A 13,644-nucleotide genomic window follows, 5' to 3' on the forward strand; every position below is an offset into this window, starting at 1 on the left:
TCTTTTTCATCTTCTTATTTTTGATATCTAGTGGTAACAGCATGTGTAGCCCACACCATGTCTATGTTATGTAGAACAATATGTAGAACAACTCCCCTGTGCGTGGAAGAGGGCTCTGAGGCAGCCCTGAAAACTTTGGGGAGGTGAGGGCACCCCAGGAGGCTCTGACCCTGCGCTCTGATGGCCATCAGCGTGGGGGCCAGTCCCAGGCCTTTTGCTTTCTTAGCAAAGGTCAGTAGTCACCTGAAGTGAGCCCTGTCCATGTTTCCTGTGCATCTAGAGTGATATATATTTTCTAATATATTTTATTGATTTTTTACAGAGAGGAAGGGAGAGGGATAGAGGGCCAGAAACATCAATGAGAGAGAAACATCGACCAGCTGCCTCCTGCACACCTCCTACTGGGGATGTGCCCGCAACCCAGGTACAAGCCCTTGACCGGAATCGAACCTGGGACCTTTCAGTCCGCAGGCCAACGCTCTCTCCACTGAGTCAAACCGGTTAGGGCTAGAATGATATATTTTTTAATGTCAGAGTAATTCTCTTTTCCAGACCCCACGGAGGCCCACGGCAGCACCGGGCAGACCGGGGAGCAGACCACAGAGCCCCTCCTCGTTGCCTTCCCCCAGGAGCGGCTCTAGTGAATGTTAATGCTGCATGTTAACTGTGCTGGGCCCACGGTGTGAACAGGCATGTGCCTCCATTTCCCGTTTACCCCTGTGCTTTCTCCTGCTCCTTGACCTACCCCAGCGATCTCATGGCTTATGTTTTCTCCTTTGATTCCAATGTAGAAAGTAAACTGCCGAACTGCCATTCTGTGGAGCGCTTCCTCAGTCCTTTGAGAGCTTGCTCTGGGTCAGTCCTCAAAATTTGGCTTCCATAAACGTATAAAATTGTTGTACAGGTGTGGATGTTCTTTCACGGACATTTACTTGCATAGCCACCAGGATCACCCTGTGGATCTGGGCCTGGCACTGGGTACCAGCAAGGACCCCTGTGCCCATGGCCCCTCACCTCAGGTGAGCCAGGTGAGTTTCCCTGGGCCCCTGGGCCTCCCTGCTGAAAGTGGTGGGTCCTGACTTTAGATGAGCTGTCATTAGAAAACCCTGGAGGCGGCAATAAAGGATAAGGGAGAAATGGGCGGCTGCTTTTAATTTCAGCTTTTCAATTGGAATCGCTTACGGAGGGTCTGAAAAAAAATATTTGCTAAGTTAAATGAGAGACTGAACGCTCTGAAGAGAGAGGACACTCTCTCCTCCACCCGAATCTCGTTATTCCTGGGCGACTAAGATCTTCACGGAGGCACCTGAGAAGGTAGGAATCCCCAGCACATCCTATCTAATAATAGACAAACATGGTAATTAACTGTACCTTCGACACGCTTCCCATTGGCTAATCAGTGAGATATGCAAATTAACTGCCAACCAAGATGGCGGCCGGCAGCCAGGCAGCTGAAGTGAACAGGAGGCTTGCTTGCTCCAGTGATGGAGGAAGCCAAGGTTCCCAGCCTGCTGCTGCCGGTCTCTGAGCTGCACTCTAAGCAACTATGTTGCAAATAAAGAAGCTAAATAAACCCCAGAAACCTGCTTTCAGCCATCAGAGCTGGAGCGAGCAGGACCGCAACAGTGTTACAATTATAGAACCCAAACAAACCCAGATCCCTGCTTTCAGCAGCCGAGGTCTCAGAGCTGCAGCCGGGCCTCAGAGCTAAAGCCGGCTGGCTCTCAGCTCCAGTGACAGCCATAGAAGGTAACTAAATCCCAGAATAAAAAAGAAAAAGAAAAAAAGGAGAGGTTGGGAGCTTCAGTCACCCACCAGCCTGAAAACGGCCCTCAGCCCCTCACCCAGACTGGCCAGGCACCCCAGTGGGGACCCCCACCCTGAAGGGGGTGTGACCAGCTGCAAACAGCCATCATCCCCTCATCCAGGCTGGCCAGGCACCCCAGTGGGGACCCCCACCCTGAAGCAACAAGATGGAGGCTAATTTGCATACTGAAGGTGGGCGGCAGCAGACAAGGCTGTCCGTGGTCCGGGACCGGATCTGTTACCTGGCGGGCGGGGGGGCAACACTTGAGGCTGTCCGTTGTCCCGAACCTGGATCTGTGACTCTGCCGGGCGGGGGCAGTGTTTGAGGCTGTCCGCGGTCCGGACCCGGATCCGTGACCTGGTGAGTGGGGGGCAACACTTGAGGCTGTCCGCGGTCCTGGGACCCGGATCTGTGACCCTGCCAGGCGGGGGGCAACACTTGAGGCTGTCCACGGTCCCGGGATCTGGATCCGTGACCCTTCCCGGCAGGGCGGCAGCTCGCACAGGGGCGGATCGGCCGGGGTTGGGCAGGGCAGGACGCCTGGCTTCCGCCCAGCCCCAGTCACTCTGGGCAGGTGAGCAGCGCAGAGAGCCTCTGGACAGGGCAGGCAGGCCGGCGGAGGGCGGCCTGTACTCCCCACATGGCGGTGGTGACAGCTGTGAGCGCGCCAAGCGGAGCCTGCAGGCTGAGCTGAAGTAGCGCCTGCAGGCCATCAGCGCCCAGGAGTGGCTGCACAAGATCCTCCTCCTGGCCCAGAAGGTGCAGGATCGCAGGGACAGCCACTGTGGGAGGCCAGACTGACGTCCTCCTGGCCGCACCATGGGGGTTTGCGGATCTGCAAAGCCAGAGGCCTCCGGTGTGCACATCCCCCCCTGGCGTGCGAACATCCCCCAGCACACTGTCACCCTCCTGCGCCTGCAACAGTTGCAAACCAAGGCGTGCACAAGTTCCCCTCGCCTCTCCACCGCACTTCCATCAACCCAGCATGCCTAACACCCCCAACAGGATGGGCACACATCCCCTCTGATGCGCTCACGTCCTTTGGAGAGTGTCTGGGTGTTCTGGGTGCTGACGGTGGGAGCCTGTGAAAGGGCGGAGTGGTGATGCCCTGTTCCCACGGAGGCCAGTGCAGCTACGAGATCACCTCTGGGGGGTTAATGCAGGTGCTGAGGCAGGAGCAGGTGCAGACAGACACACCTGGTGGGCATGGGCAGGCGGCCCTCGCTGAGGTGCCTTCGGTCAGCGTTCAAGATCAAGAACCCAGAGGTGGAGAGGAATTCTGTCCTCTCAGTGAAACAGTGGGATAGTCGGGGCAACTGTAGAGGAGGAATGTGCACTTTGGGTGCCAGCACCCATGAGCGAAGGCTGCCCTGACTGAGCCTCGCTTGCTTGGGGCCTAGCGCACTCCTGCCGGGCAGCGGGTGACAGGACGTGCTTTTCTGAGTTAATGAGAGAAAACATTGCTTTTCCCACTGCCCACAAAGGTGGAAAGTGAAGTGGGGAGACATGTGGGGAGTGAGCGAGGTTCCCTGTCTGGGGGTTCCAAATCTGCTGTTGGTTTCTTTCACCGCTGACTAGAGATATACAGGGTGTCCCCCCAAAATGTATACACACTTTGAATACCTACTAATTCTAATGGTTTTAAGCATGAGAAAGAAACAACAATGGAGCTGTTATCTGTTAAAAGTGTGGGCACAAACAGGCAGTTGGACATTCCCTGAGGGGTCTCAGATTGGAGAGGGTGAAGGCCAGACTGAGGGGCCCATTCCCCCCCCCCACCCCAGTGCACGAATTTCATGCACCGGGCTACTAGTCGCTATATAAAAGGCTAACATGCTAAGTATCTGACCGTCTGGGTAATGACGTCACGTAGCAACGCCGGCTTCCTCTCCCTAGTGACTAGCCTCCTTGCAGGTTCCTCAGCCCAGGAACACGACTTGCTTTGTAGCCAGGTGCAAACATTTTACACTTTAACCAAATGTCTGTGAAGCGTTTTCCTGTGCCTCATCTCATTTGGCCCTCACAGAAGTCCTGGAGTAGGTAGATAGGAGACTCAGTGGAATCCTATTTTCTTTTCATTCGCTGGAAAACAGAGATTTAGAAAGCTTAGAAACTTGACCCGACTGAAAAGAAGTAAGAAATGGTGGACCTTGAAAATGACTTCAGGTTTTCTCACTGCACAGAATATAGTCAGACACGGCTGCAGTTAAATATTTCACCCTTTGTTCTCCCTGCATGATCTACAATAATAATCTGCTTCGTGTTGATATTTACTGCTGTGCTGCTGACAATTACTTGAATGAGAAGTTGGGGTGCTTCACTGGGCTGGAAAAAGTTTAGCTAAATTAGAAAGCAGGTCTAATTAAGCAAGTTCATTCTATATATATAAAAGGTTAAGTTGACTCGCGCATGCACAATACATATAAAGCTCTCGCCGGCGCCAATCGCACATGTGTGTTTCCATTTGTCATTGTCGATTGTGAATTTGGTTGACACTTCTATTATAGAGAAAGGGCGAATAGCAATATTAAAATATTTCTTCTAATTAATTTCCTTTCAATGTGCACAAATCTGTGCACCAGGCCACTAGTTAATATTGGCTCACCTGGAATGTGCATGTCAAGGCCGGTCATCTGGCTCTGAGTCCTCACAGTTGCATTAGGCAGCTTTGGGGGAGAAACTGAGACACGTAAGAGGGTTCAAGCAGTTTGGGAGGTGACAGCCCCTTGGAATTTAACCCACAAGCATCACAGTTCAACTCACCACATCCTATCCCTAGAAGTTTGTTCAGACTCTGCAAATCTCAAAATAAAGCTCAAATTAAAATGGGAATTGTGCCTCCAAGGCTGAATAGTTCCAATATGATCAACCTCATTAGTACTCCTGCAAGTTTTATGTACACTTGTATGGAGCCTTTACTTGCAAGTATATACAGAAATGGGAAGATTTAACTTAAAAATACCTCACTTTAAGATGGCTGCAATGATACTTCTAAATCAATGTTCCTGTGTGCAGAATTGGAAAAGGCTGGCTCTAAAATTAAACTGAATAAATGGGAGATCTCCTTGAAGGAAAATAGAAATCTCCAAAGGAGGCGTAGACGTTCTTCTCTCCAGGATGTTAACCTCTGAACTAAAGGCTTCCAAAGCTGCTCCGTGCTGATGCCGCTGTGCCCCTTCCTCACCCCCCACACCCTTTACCTTCCGAGCTACCTTGTCAGCACTTACCCTCCCTCTCTTCTCACCCCACACCTACTCCACACCACTCCCCACTCACCCAGGGGGAATTAAAGACTAGAGTCAGGCCAGGAGAAACTGGAAACACACACACACACACACACCCCCCAGAATTCGGCAGCTCCTTGTAGGAAGCCAATGTCAGGCAGAGGGAGCCAGCAATTATTTACTCTCCTTGGACTAGAATAAAATTAAGGAATTTAAAATTTCCTTGATCCTCTCCAAGACTCTGCTGAGCTCTGGAAGAACTTTCCTTTATCTGTTAGAACATATGATCTTGGATAGACGGCCTATTCCAAGTAATACACTTATTAGTTTCTGAAATCAAAGCAGTAGAATGGCTAAGTTTTTCTGGGAAAGTCCTATAAAAATTTTGTAAGCAAAGAGAAACAGTCCAGGAAAAATGCAGGAATCAGCCTACTGGCTTTCCCAAGCATCCCTGAGGCGACCCCCAGAAAATGAACTGGCTGGCCGTGCATCCTAGGGAACTATCAATTCTGGCCAAAAGAAAGAGCTAGAGAAAGCTACTAATATTATGAACTTACAGCTCCAGCAACGAAGCATTCAGGTCAGTCCTTCCCGCAGCCTCGCCCACAAGGGGGAGGAGAGTGAGCGTGCCTCTGCTGTGGAAGCCAGGCCGCCTGAAGGACTGTAGGAACGCAAAAGGGATTCAGAAAAGAACAGAAACAGAAGCGAGCCTGGGGCTGCTGTGACGATAACAGAGGTGGTACCCCTTCTTCTTACCAGTTCTTCAGAAAAACTGGCATCACACGGGCGACCACCGCTATCGGGCTCATACCTGTTCTCAACTAGAACCAAAATGGTAGGAATAACTCATCAAACAACGTCTGTTTTTAAATCAAAACCTATTCCCACCCTAGCTGGTTTGGCTAATAGATAGAGCATCGGCCTGCAGACTGAAGGGTCCCGGGTTCGATTCCGGTCAACGGCGCAAGCCTGGGTTGTGGGCTTGATCCCCAGTGTGGGGCGTGCAGGAGGCAGCTGATCAATGATTCTCATCACTGATGTTTCTATCTCTCTCTCCCTCTCCCTTGCTCTCTAAAATCAATAAAAACATATATTTAAAAACAAACAAACACCTATTCCCTACCAATGAGGGACTGTTATAAGGTAACACGTTTTTCACTAGTCAACTCTGTCCCAATTCACTTGATAGGGTGAGACTTTCTTACAACCTGTGATGCCCATATACCCTTTTTTCAGAAAGGCAAAACTTGGAACTAAAGGAATCAGACACTGAGCCAATTGTGAAAATATTGGCTGTAAAAGAACTTCATGGGAGTAAACTGGTCTTGGGATGATGTTTGCTGTGATGTTCCTGTGGAACTCTGGCTCTTTCAGTGCAGATATCACCAATACGAAGTTGGCCACTCCTATAAAAATAACTGACAATCCTTGGCCTCTACCTAATATTCATCGATATCCTCTAAGATCAGATGCACTACCTGGAATTAAGCCCATTGTACAAAATTATCCATAATTCCCTATGTGAACGCCTGTAATTTTCCTATCCTTCCAATAAAAAACCCAATGGGAATGATGGAGATTTATACAGGATCTCAGCAATAAATAAAAGTTATTCCCAGATGTCCTGTGGTTCCAATTCTACACACTCTACTCTCAACCATGCCTGTGGACTGCCAATATTTTCACTGAAAGACTAGATAGAGGCTCAGTGCATGAAATTCGTGCACAGGTAGGGTCCCTAGTGGCTGCCAGCCGCTGGCCATGGCCTCCCTTCCCCTGGCTGCCTGCCGCCGCTGCCCCCTGGTGGTCAACGCACATCTAACTCCCGGTTGGTCGAACTTCTGCCTGTGGGGACAATTTGCATATTAGTCTTTTATTAGATAGGACTAGAAGCCCAGCAGTTGAAATTCATGCAGGGTGGGGGTCCCTCAGCCCAGCCTGCACCCTCTCGCAATCTGGGACCCCTCACTCCTAACTGCCTGCCTGCTCGCTCCTTACCACTTGGCTTGCCACTCCTTATCGCTGCTGCAGAGGCGGGAGAGGCTCGCACCACCGTGGCTGCGCTCAGCAGCTGTGAGCCCAGCTTCTGGCTGAGTGGTGCTGCTGCTGTGGGAGCACACTGACCACCAGGAGGCGGCTCCTGCATTGAGCGTCTTCCCCCTGGTGGTCAGTGTGCATCACAGCGACTGGCCGTTGTGGTTGTTCCGCCATAGGGTCACTGGGCTTTTATTATATAGATATATGTAGTGCCTTTTTCTACACTCCTACAGAAAAAGACAGGCAATCTGTCTTTGCTTTCACCTGGGAAGATCCTCAGTTTATTTGGACAGAAATGCCACAGGAATATAAGAAAAATTCCACATATTTTTCTCAGATACTCAAGGCTGATTTAAATAATGTTGAATTTCCCAGAAATTCCTCTCTAATTCAATATGTGGATGACTTGCTTTTATGCTTTGTAATCATATTAGGCTCTCAAAAGGGCTCACTTTACCGATTACATTAGCTAGCCATAAGAGACATAAAGTCTCAAAGGACAAGCTTCAATTCTGTTTGTGCCAAGTAAAATGCCTGGGCCATCTTGTATCTAAACATGGACTTCTAAATTCCCCTGAAAGACTCAGAGAAAGACCATCCTTTCCTCTTCAAAGAACCCAGAAACAGCTTAGGAGATGTCTAAAGCTAACTGGTTACTGTTGCAACTGGGTTACAATTTTTTTATTAATAGCTCAACCTCTACATCCCTTTTTAAAATCATATCAACCCGATTTAGCCCAGTGGACCTCCAGAGGAAGATGAGTGGTAGAAGCTCAGAGAGAGAATCATCTAACGCTCCCACTTTGGGGCACCTGAGTGCAAACTTTCTTCCTTTTCACACATGAAAACAAGGGAAATGCCCAGGCATTCTCACAGAAACCCGAAGACCACCATGTTGAAGAGACTTTACTTCCTCCATCATATGCTTTTTGACTCCTTTGTCAAAAATTAGTTGACAATTGCCCTAACTGGTTTGGCTCAGTGGATAGCGTGTCGACCTGCACACTAAAGGGTCCCGGGTTCGATTCCAGTCAAGGGCATGTACCTTGGTTGCGGGCACATCCTGATCGATGTTTCTAACTCTCTATTCCTCTCCCTTCCTCTCTGTGAAAAATCAATAAAATGTATTTTTTAAGAAAGAAAAAAATTAATTGACAATATATGTGTGGGTTTATTCCTGGGCTCTCAGTTCTGTTCCATTGACCTGTGTGTCTGTTTTATTTTGTTTTGTTTTTGCTAACCCTGTACCACTCTGATTACTACAGCTTTGTAGTATAATTTGAAATCAGGGCATTCAGGGAGTGTGATTACTCTTTTGTTCCTTTTTTTTTTTCTTTTAATCTTTTAGGATTGCTTTGGCTATTTGGGTCTTTTGAAGATTTATCTTTTTGTTGTTGTTCTACTTTTGTGAAAAGGCCATTAGGATTTTAATAGGATTGCTTTGAAATCTGTAGATTGGTTTAGGTAATATGGATTTAGTAACAATGTTAACTCTTCCAATCCATCAACATGAGATATCTTTCCAACTTATTTCAACAATGTCTTATAGTTTTCAGTGTACATATCCTTCATCTCCTTTGTTAACTTTATTCCTAGGAATTGTATTCTTTTTGTTGCAATTGTAAATGGGATTTTATTTCATTTCTCTTTCTGATATTTTGTTAGTAGATAGAAACATATTTTTGTATATTGATTTTGTGTCCTGCAACTTTACTGTATTTGTTTATCTATTATTGATTTTTAATTTCATTCCATGGTAGTTAAAGAAGTTACTTTGTTTGATATCAAATCATCTTAGATGTAGTGAGGTTTGTTCTAATGGCCATTCTCCATCCTGGAGGACGTTTCATCTGCCCATGAGAAGAATGTGTATTCCGCTCTTGTTTCTCCTTCCTTTTTTTATGTTTATTATTGTTATATGTATTACAACCATATCTATTATAAGCCCAAAAATCCATTGTAATAATCATTATTTTACATAATCATGTCTTTTAAGGAATCTGTGAGAAAAAGGAGAGCAATTAAATATTCATAAAGTATGTTATATTAACCCTTTAGTTTAGCATTTTTCTATTTCTTCTTGTGAATTTGAGTTACCATCTGATATTACCTTACTCAAAAACTTGTTCCCACCTAACTCCTTTGTGCTGTTATTATCAAATAATATTTTGAAAAAAAATGTCGACATATTATGTTTCTATAAGTGAAAAGTCTAAATACAATTATACCTACATCTTAAGTTAATCTTTTAAACTTAGTTAAGCGTAAGAAGGAGAAATGTGCATTTATATTGTCTTTTATAAACTTCTACCTTTATCAACATGGTTTTTCATGTGGACTTGAATTATTGTCTGATATCATTTGCTTTCAATCTGAAGAACTTCTTTTAATATTTCTTGATGTATAAGTCAGGCTTGCTAGCAATAAATTCTCTCAGCTTCCCTTTATTTTGAAATGTTTATTTTTTGAACGGTAGTTTTGCTGGATGTAGCATTCTTGGTTGACAGTTTCTTACTGTAATCACGTTGAATATGTCACTGCTGCTTCCTGGTCTCCATGGTTTCATATGAGGTTTTAGCAGTAAACGTCAATGAACTTTCGTTATACTATGAGGTAAAATGGTTTCCTTTTGCCACTTTTAAGATTTTGTCTTTATCTTTGGCTTTCAATGTTGTGACTATGATATGTCTGGGTGTGGATCTCTGTATTTATCCTAGTTTAGGTTCATTCTTTTTAGCTATATAGATTGTTTTTCATTATATTTTTAGCCATTCCTTCCAATGATTTTGATGTTTTCTGAGGGTACGTGTGTTGGTGCATATGTTGGTGCACTTGATGTCTCACATTTTTCTGAGGCTCTGATTATTACTCTTTTTTTCTTTCTGTGTGATTTTTAGATTGCATCATTTCTATTGGTGTGTCTTAAAGGTCACTGATTCTTTCTTCTGTTGACTCAAATCTACTGTTGAAAGTCCCAGGGAATTTTACATTTAAGTTATTGTACTTTTCATCACCAGTATTTTTATTTTGTTCTTTATTTTATAATTTCTATCTCCTTATTTATATTTCCTATTTGAAGAGATATTGTCATCAAATCTTTCCTTAATTCTTTAAGTATGGCTTGCTTTAGTTCTCCTACAATATTTATAATGGCTGCTGTGAAGTATTTGTCTACTAACTCCAACATCTGGGCCCCTACAAAGCAATTTGTATTGGCTGCTTTTTACCTGTGCATGGGTCACACTTCTGTCTCTTTGTCTCAAATTGTTTTTGTTGAAATCTGGACATTTCAGATAGTATACTGTAGCAACTCAGGATACTAATTTCCTCCATCCCCCAGGGTTAATGTTATTTGCTTGGTCATGTATTTGTTTGGTGACTTGTGCTCTAACTCGGTCAAGTCTATTTCCTCTGCAGTATGCAGCTTCTGCTGTCCCTACTCAGATTTCGCCTTCCTTGAATCGTTTGTCTTGGCTAACTAGAGGTCACCCCCGTCAGCACAAGCCACTTAGTAGTCAAAAACTGTGCTTGAACCTCCTTGGTCAGTTTGGTTTTTTAACCTTTCCCTTGGGTGTGTTTGTGACTTGGATGCTGCTATTACAGTTTGAGGAGTTGTTTGTTTGTTTTTGCCTATGTTCAGCCAGAGACCAGTGGCTTAGATTTTCCACTCCTGGTCACCTAAGGGGTCCGGCCGTGGGCACGCACCAGTCTCCGCGGTCTCCGGACCCCAGCAGTGTGTGTGTCTTCATGGGGAAGCCCAGCTTTCCAGTGTTGCCTGCCTCAGGGAAACTTATTGTCCCACTAGTGTTTGGTCAACGGTTGTGATTAAGTCCTTTGCCAGGGGAGTTCCTGCCCGGTCTACTGGGTCCTCATGCAGCTGGGAGGGTTTCCAAGTCTGTCCCACAACCCCCTGTGGTCGCTCCTGGGGAGGGGCGGCCTAGTGCTTCTACAAAGACTTCCTGCATGAGGCGGACTGTGATCCCAGGAGCCTCTCTCTGGCTGTCTCTTTCCTTGGTTGTCTCTGTTAAAATCCTGGTTGCTCTGCCTTTTGCTTGTTGCTTCTAGTACCATGGAACTTGGGCACCCTATTAGTTTCTCTCAACCAAAATAACCGTCGTTTTCAAAAACACCTTTACACATGGAACCTTCCCCTTTGTTTCAAATAAGGCCAATCCCCTTCAGACAGAGCTGAGCTTCCTAGTCATCACGGCCTGACTCTCCCGGGACAGTCTCTGACCATCCACAGGCTCCAGCTTTGAGTTCAATCCACTTATCCCAGAACAGCACTTCTCAAAAAGGGCTGTGGGGTGACCCTAGCTCCTGGTCTTCTTGGATCGCCCTCCGACTGAGGAGGTTTCTCCTATCAGCAAGCTGAGGTGTGAGGGGGGTGGGGGGGGCGGGAGGGGATTATCAGTGAGAGCTGCTGAGAGCTGCCTCCTCATGAGCGGAGTCCGGGAGGGTGGCCTCCATGCTGGCTGCATCCAGCAGAATGCCTGGAACAGGGTTTCTGTGCGATGAGTCTGGCAGGGAGGAATGAGTTGTGGCTCAGTTGCTACATATCTCTTATTGAGATTTAGTAGATTTTCTTGATTTAATGTTTCTTCACTTGCTTGGGAATTGGGACAATTTCCAGAGACTCTATTGTTTTTTTAAGTAATTTTCTCCAGTTAAATAGTTGTTTTCTTGGGAAAAGAGTCTACCGTACCTTTTACTTCCAGAAATAGATTCACCTCTGGGGTTTTGTTTATTTATTTACTAGAGGCCCAGTGCACAAAATTGGTGCACTTGGGGGCTCCCTGAGCCCAGCCAGCCCCTCTCGCAATCGGAAGCCCTCTGGGGATGTCTGACTGACGGGAGGCGGGAGTCTCCCATCACCACTGCTGCGCTTGCGAGCAGTGAGCCAGCTTCTGGCTGAGCAGCACTCCCCCGTAAGAGCGCACTGACCACCAGGGGGCAGCTCCTGCTTTGAGTGCCTGCCCCCGGTGGTCAGTGCACATGATAGAGACCAATCGTTCTGCTGTTCAGTTGATTTGCATATTAGCCTTTTATTATATAGGATGTTTACTGCCTTTTCACCTATCAATGTCAAACGCATCAGGCTTTAGTGGTGTCTCAGCTGTTGTATGCACTTCTATCGTCAGGGCTGCCCAATAACTTGCCCTGTACGATGTTCTAACAGCTTTTTTCACATTTAATTTCAAAAGCTGTGAGAAACAAATTTTGACTTTCAAATTATTTAAATCTCTCAATTCTTTTTAAAATATATATATATTATTGATTTTTTACAGAGAGGAAAGGAGAGGGATAGAGAGTTAGAAACATCAATGAGAGAGAAACATCCATCAGCTGCCTCCTGCACACTCCCTGCTGGGGATGTGCCCGCAACCAAGGTACATGCCCTTGACCGGAATCGAACCTGGGACCCTTGAGTCCGCAGGCTGATGCTCTATCCACTGAGCCAAACAATTCCTTTTTAAGTTCTGAATTATTTGTCTTAAGTGATAATGAGACCTAACTGCCACAATAGTATGTGAAAATGTTCTATTACATAAGATACAATAAGCTAAAATTGTGCAGTGGACAATGAAGAAGATGCTTTTATTTAGCCGACTGCACTGGGCAAAGCTCATTCGTGAGGAGCAGCCCCAAAGTGGAAGGAGGCCTGGTACCCTACGGAGGCAGGGGAATGAGGGGTGGTGAGGCACAGTGGCGGTGGGCCCAGGCTTTGAGCACAGGGCGTCCTGTGCAATCAGCCATCTCCCAGAACATAAAACGGAGGGGACGCTCCCACTGTCACTTCTCGTAGAGGCGCAGGGCTTGAATACAATTCGAAGTGGCTGTTCCCAACAATATCAACTGTTGTTGAACAACTAGAAGCCAGCATGGTCCCCCTGAGGAAGTAAGCAGGGCCCGAGAGCGGTCTCAGGGACGCTGGTTATTGCTGCTTCATCTTTTGGAAGGTGTTGGCAAATTCAGTTGTTTCAGGGTCCGGGAGGCCAGTCAGCTTAAAGGAGGGATGCCTCCATGAAAAAGGGAAATATTAATATAAAAGCTATGAGTCAGGAGTTAAACCCTGAAGCATCTAGTCAGTGGGTTCCAAGAAGTCGGTAGAGGAAAGTCTTCCCGTTATGCAGGGGCACTGCTTGGCGAGTTTCCTGAAGCCTGCGCCTTGGCTGCCTCTCAGGGGAGGGCACGTCAGCCGCGCCTTTCCCGGGCCTGGCCAGGGCACTCCAGCTCGTGAAGTGTCTGCTGCAGTGGGGAGGCTCTGGTTTATGACAAGTCACAGGCTGCAGCCCACAGGCCTCCTCGGGTCCTGGGGAGAGGGCCAAGCGCCCTGAAGACTCACGAGGGACCTGGGTGGCTGGCCTCGGTGTAGGTGAGGCCACGTCAGGTGGGCGGGAGGAAAACCTGAGATGCTCATTTGTAGGTTGTGGCCAGGTGTGGATGGGAACCGGAAGAAGTTAAAACTTAGTAAGGACTGACCATTTGGGCAGACAGCAGGATCCAGCCCGATGTGCAGGCAGGTGCCAAAATCAATTCTTCCACAGCAGGGGCCGTCAACTGCATCTCCACTAG

This window comes from Myotis daubentonii, chromosome 7 (assembly GCF_963259705.1).
Source record: "Myotis daubentonii chromosome 7, mMyoDau2.1, whole genome shotgun sequence".
Lineage (NCBI taxonomy): Eukaryota > Metazoa > Chordata > Mammalia > Chiroptera > Vespertilionidae > Myotis > Myotis daubentonii.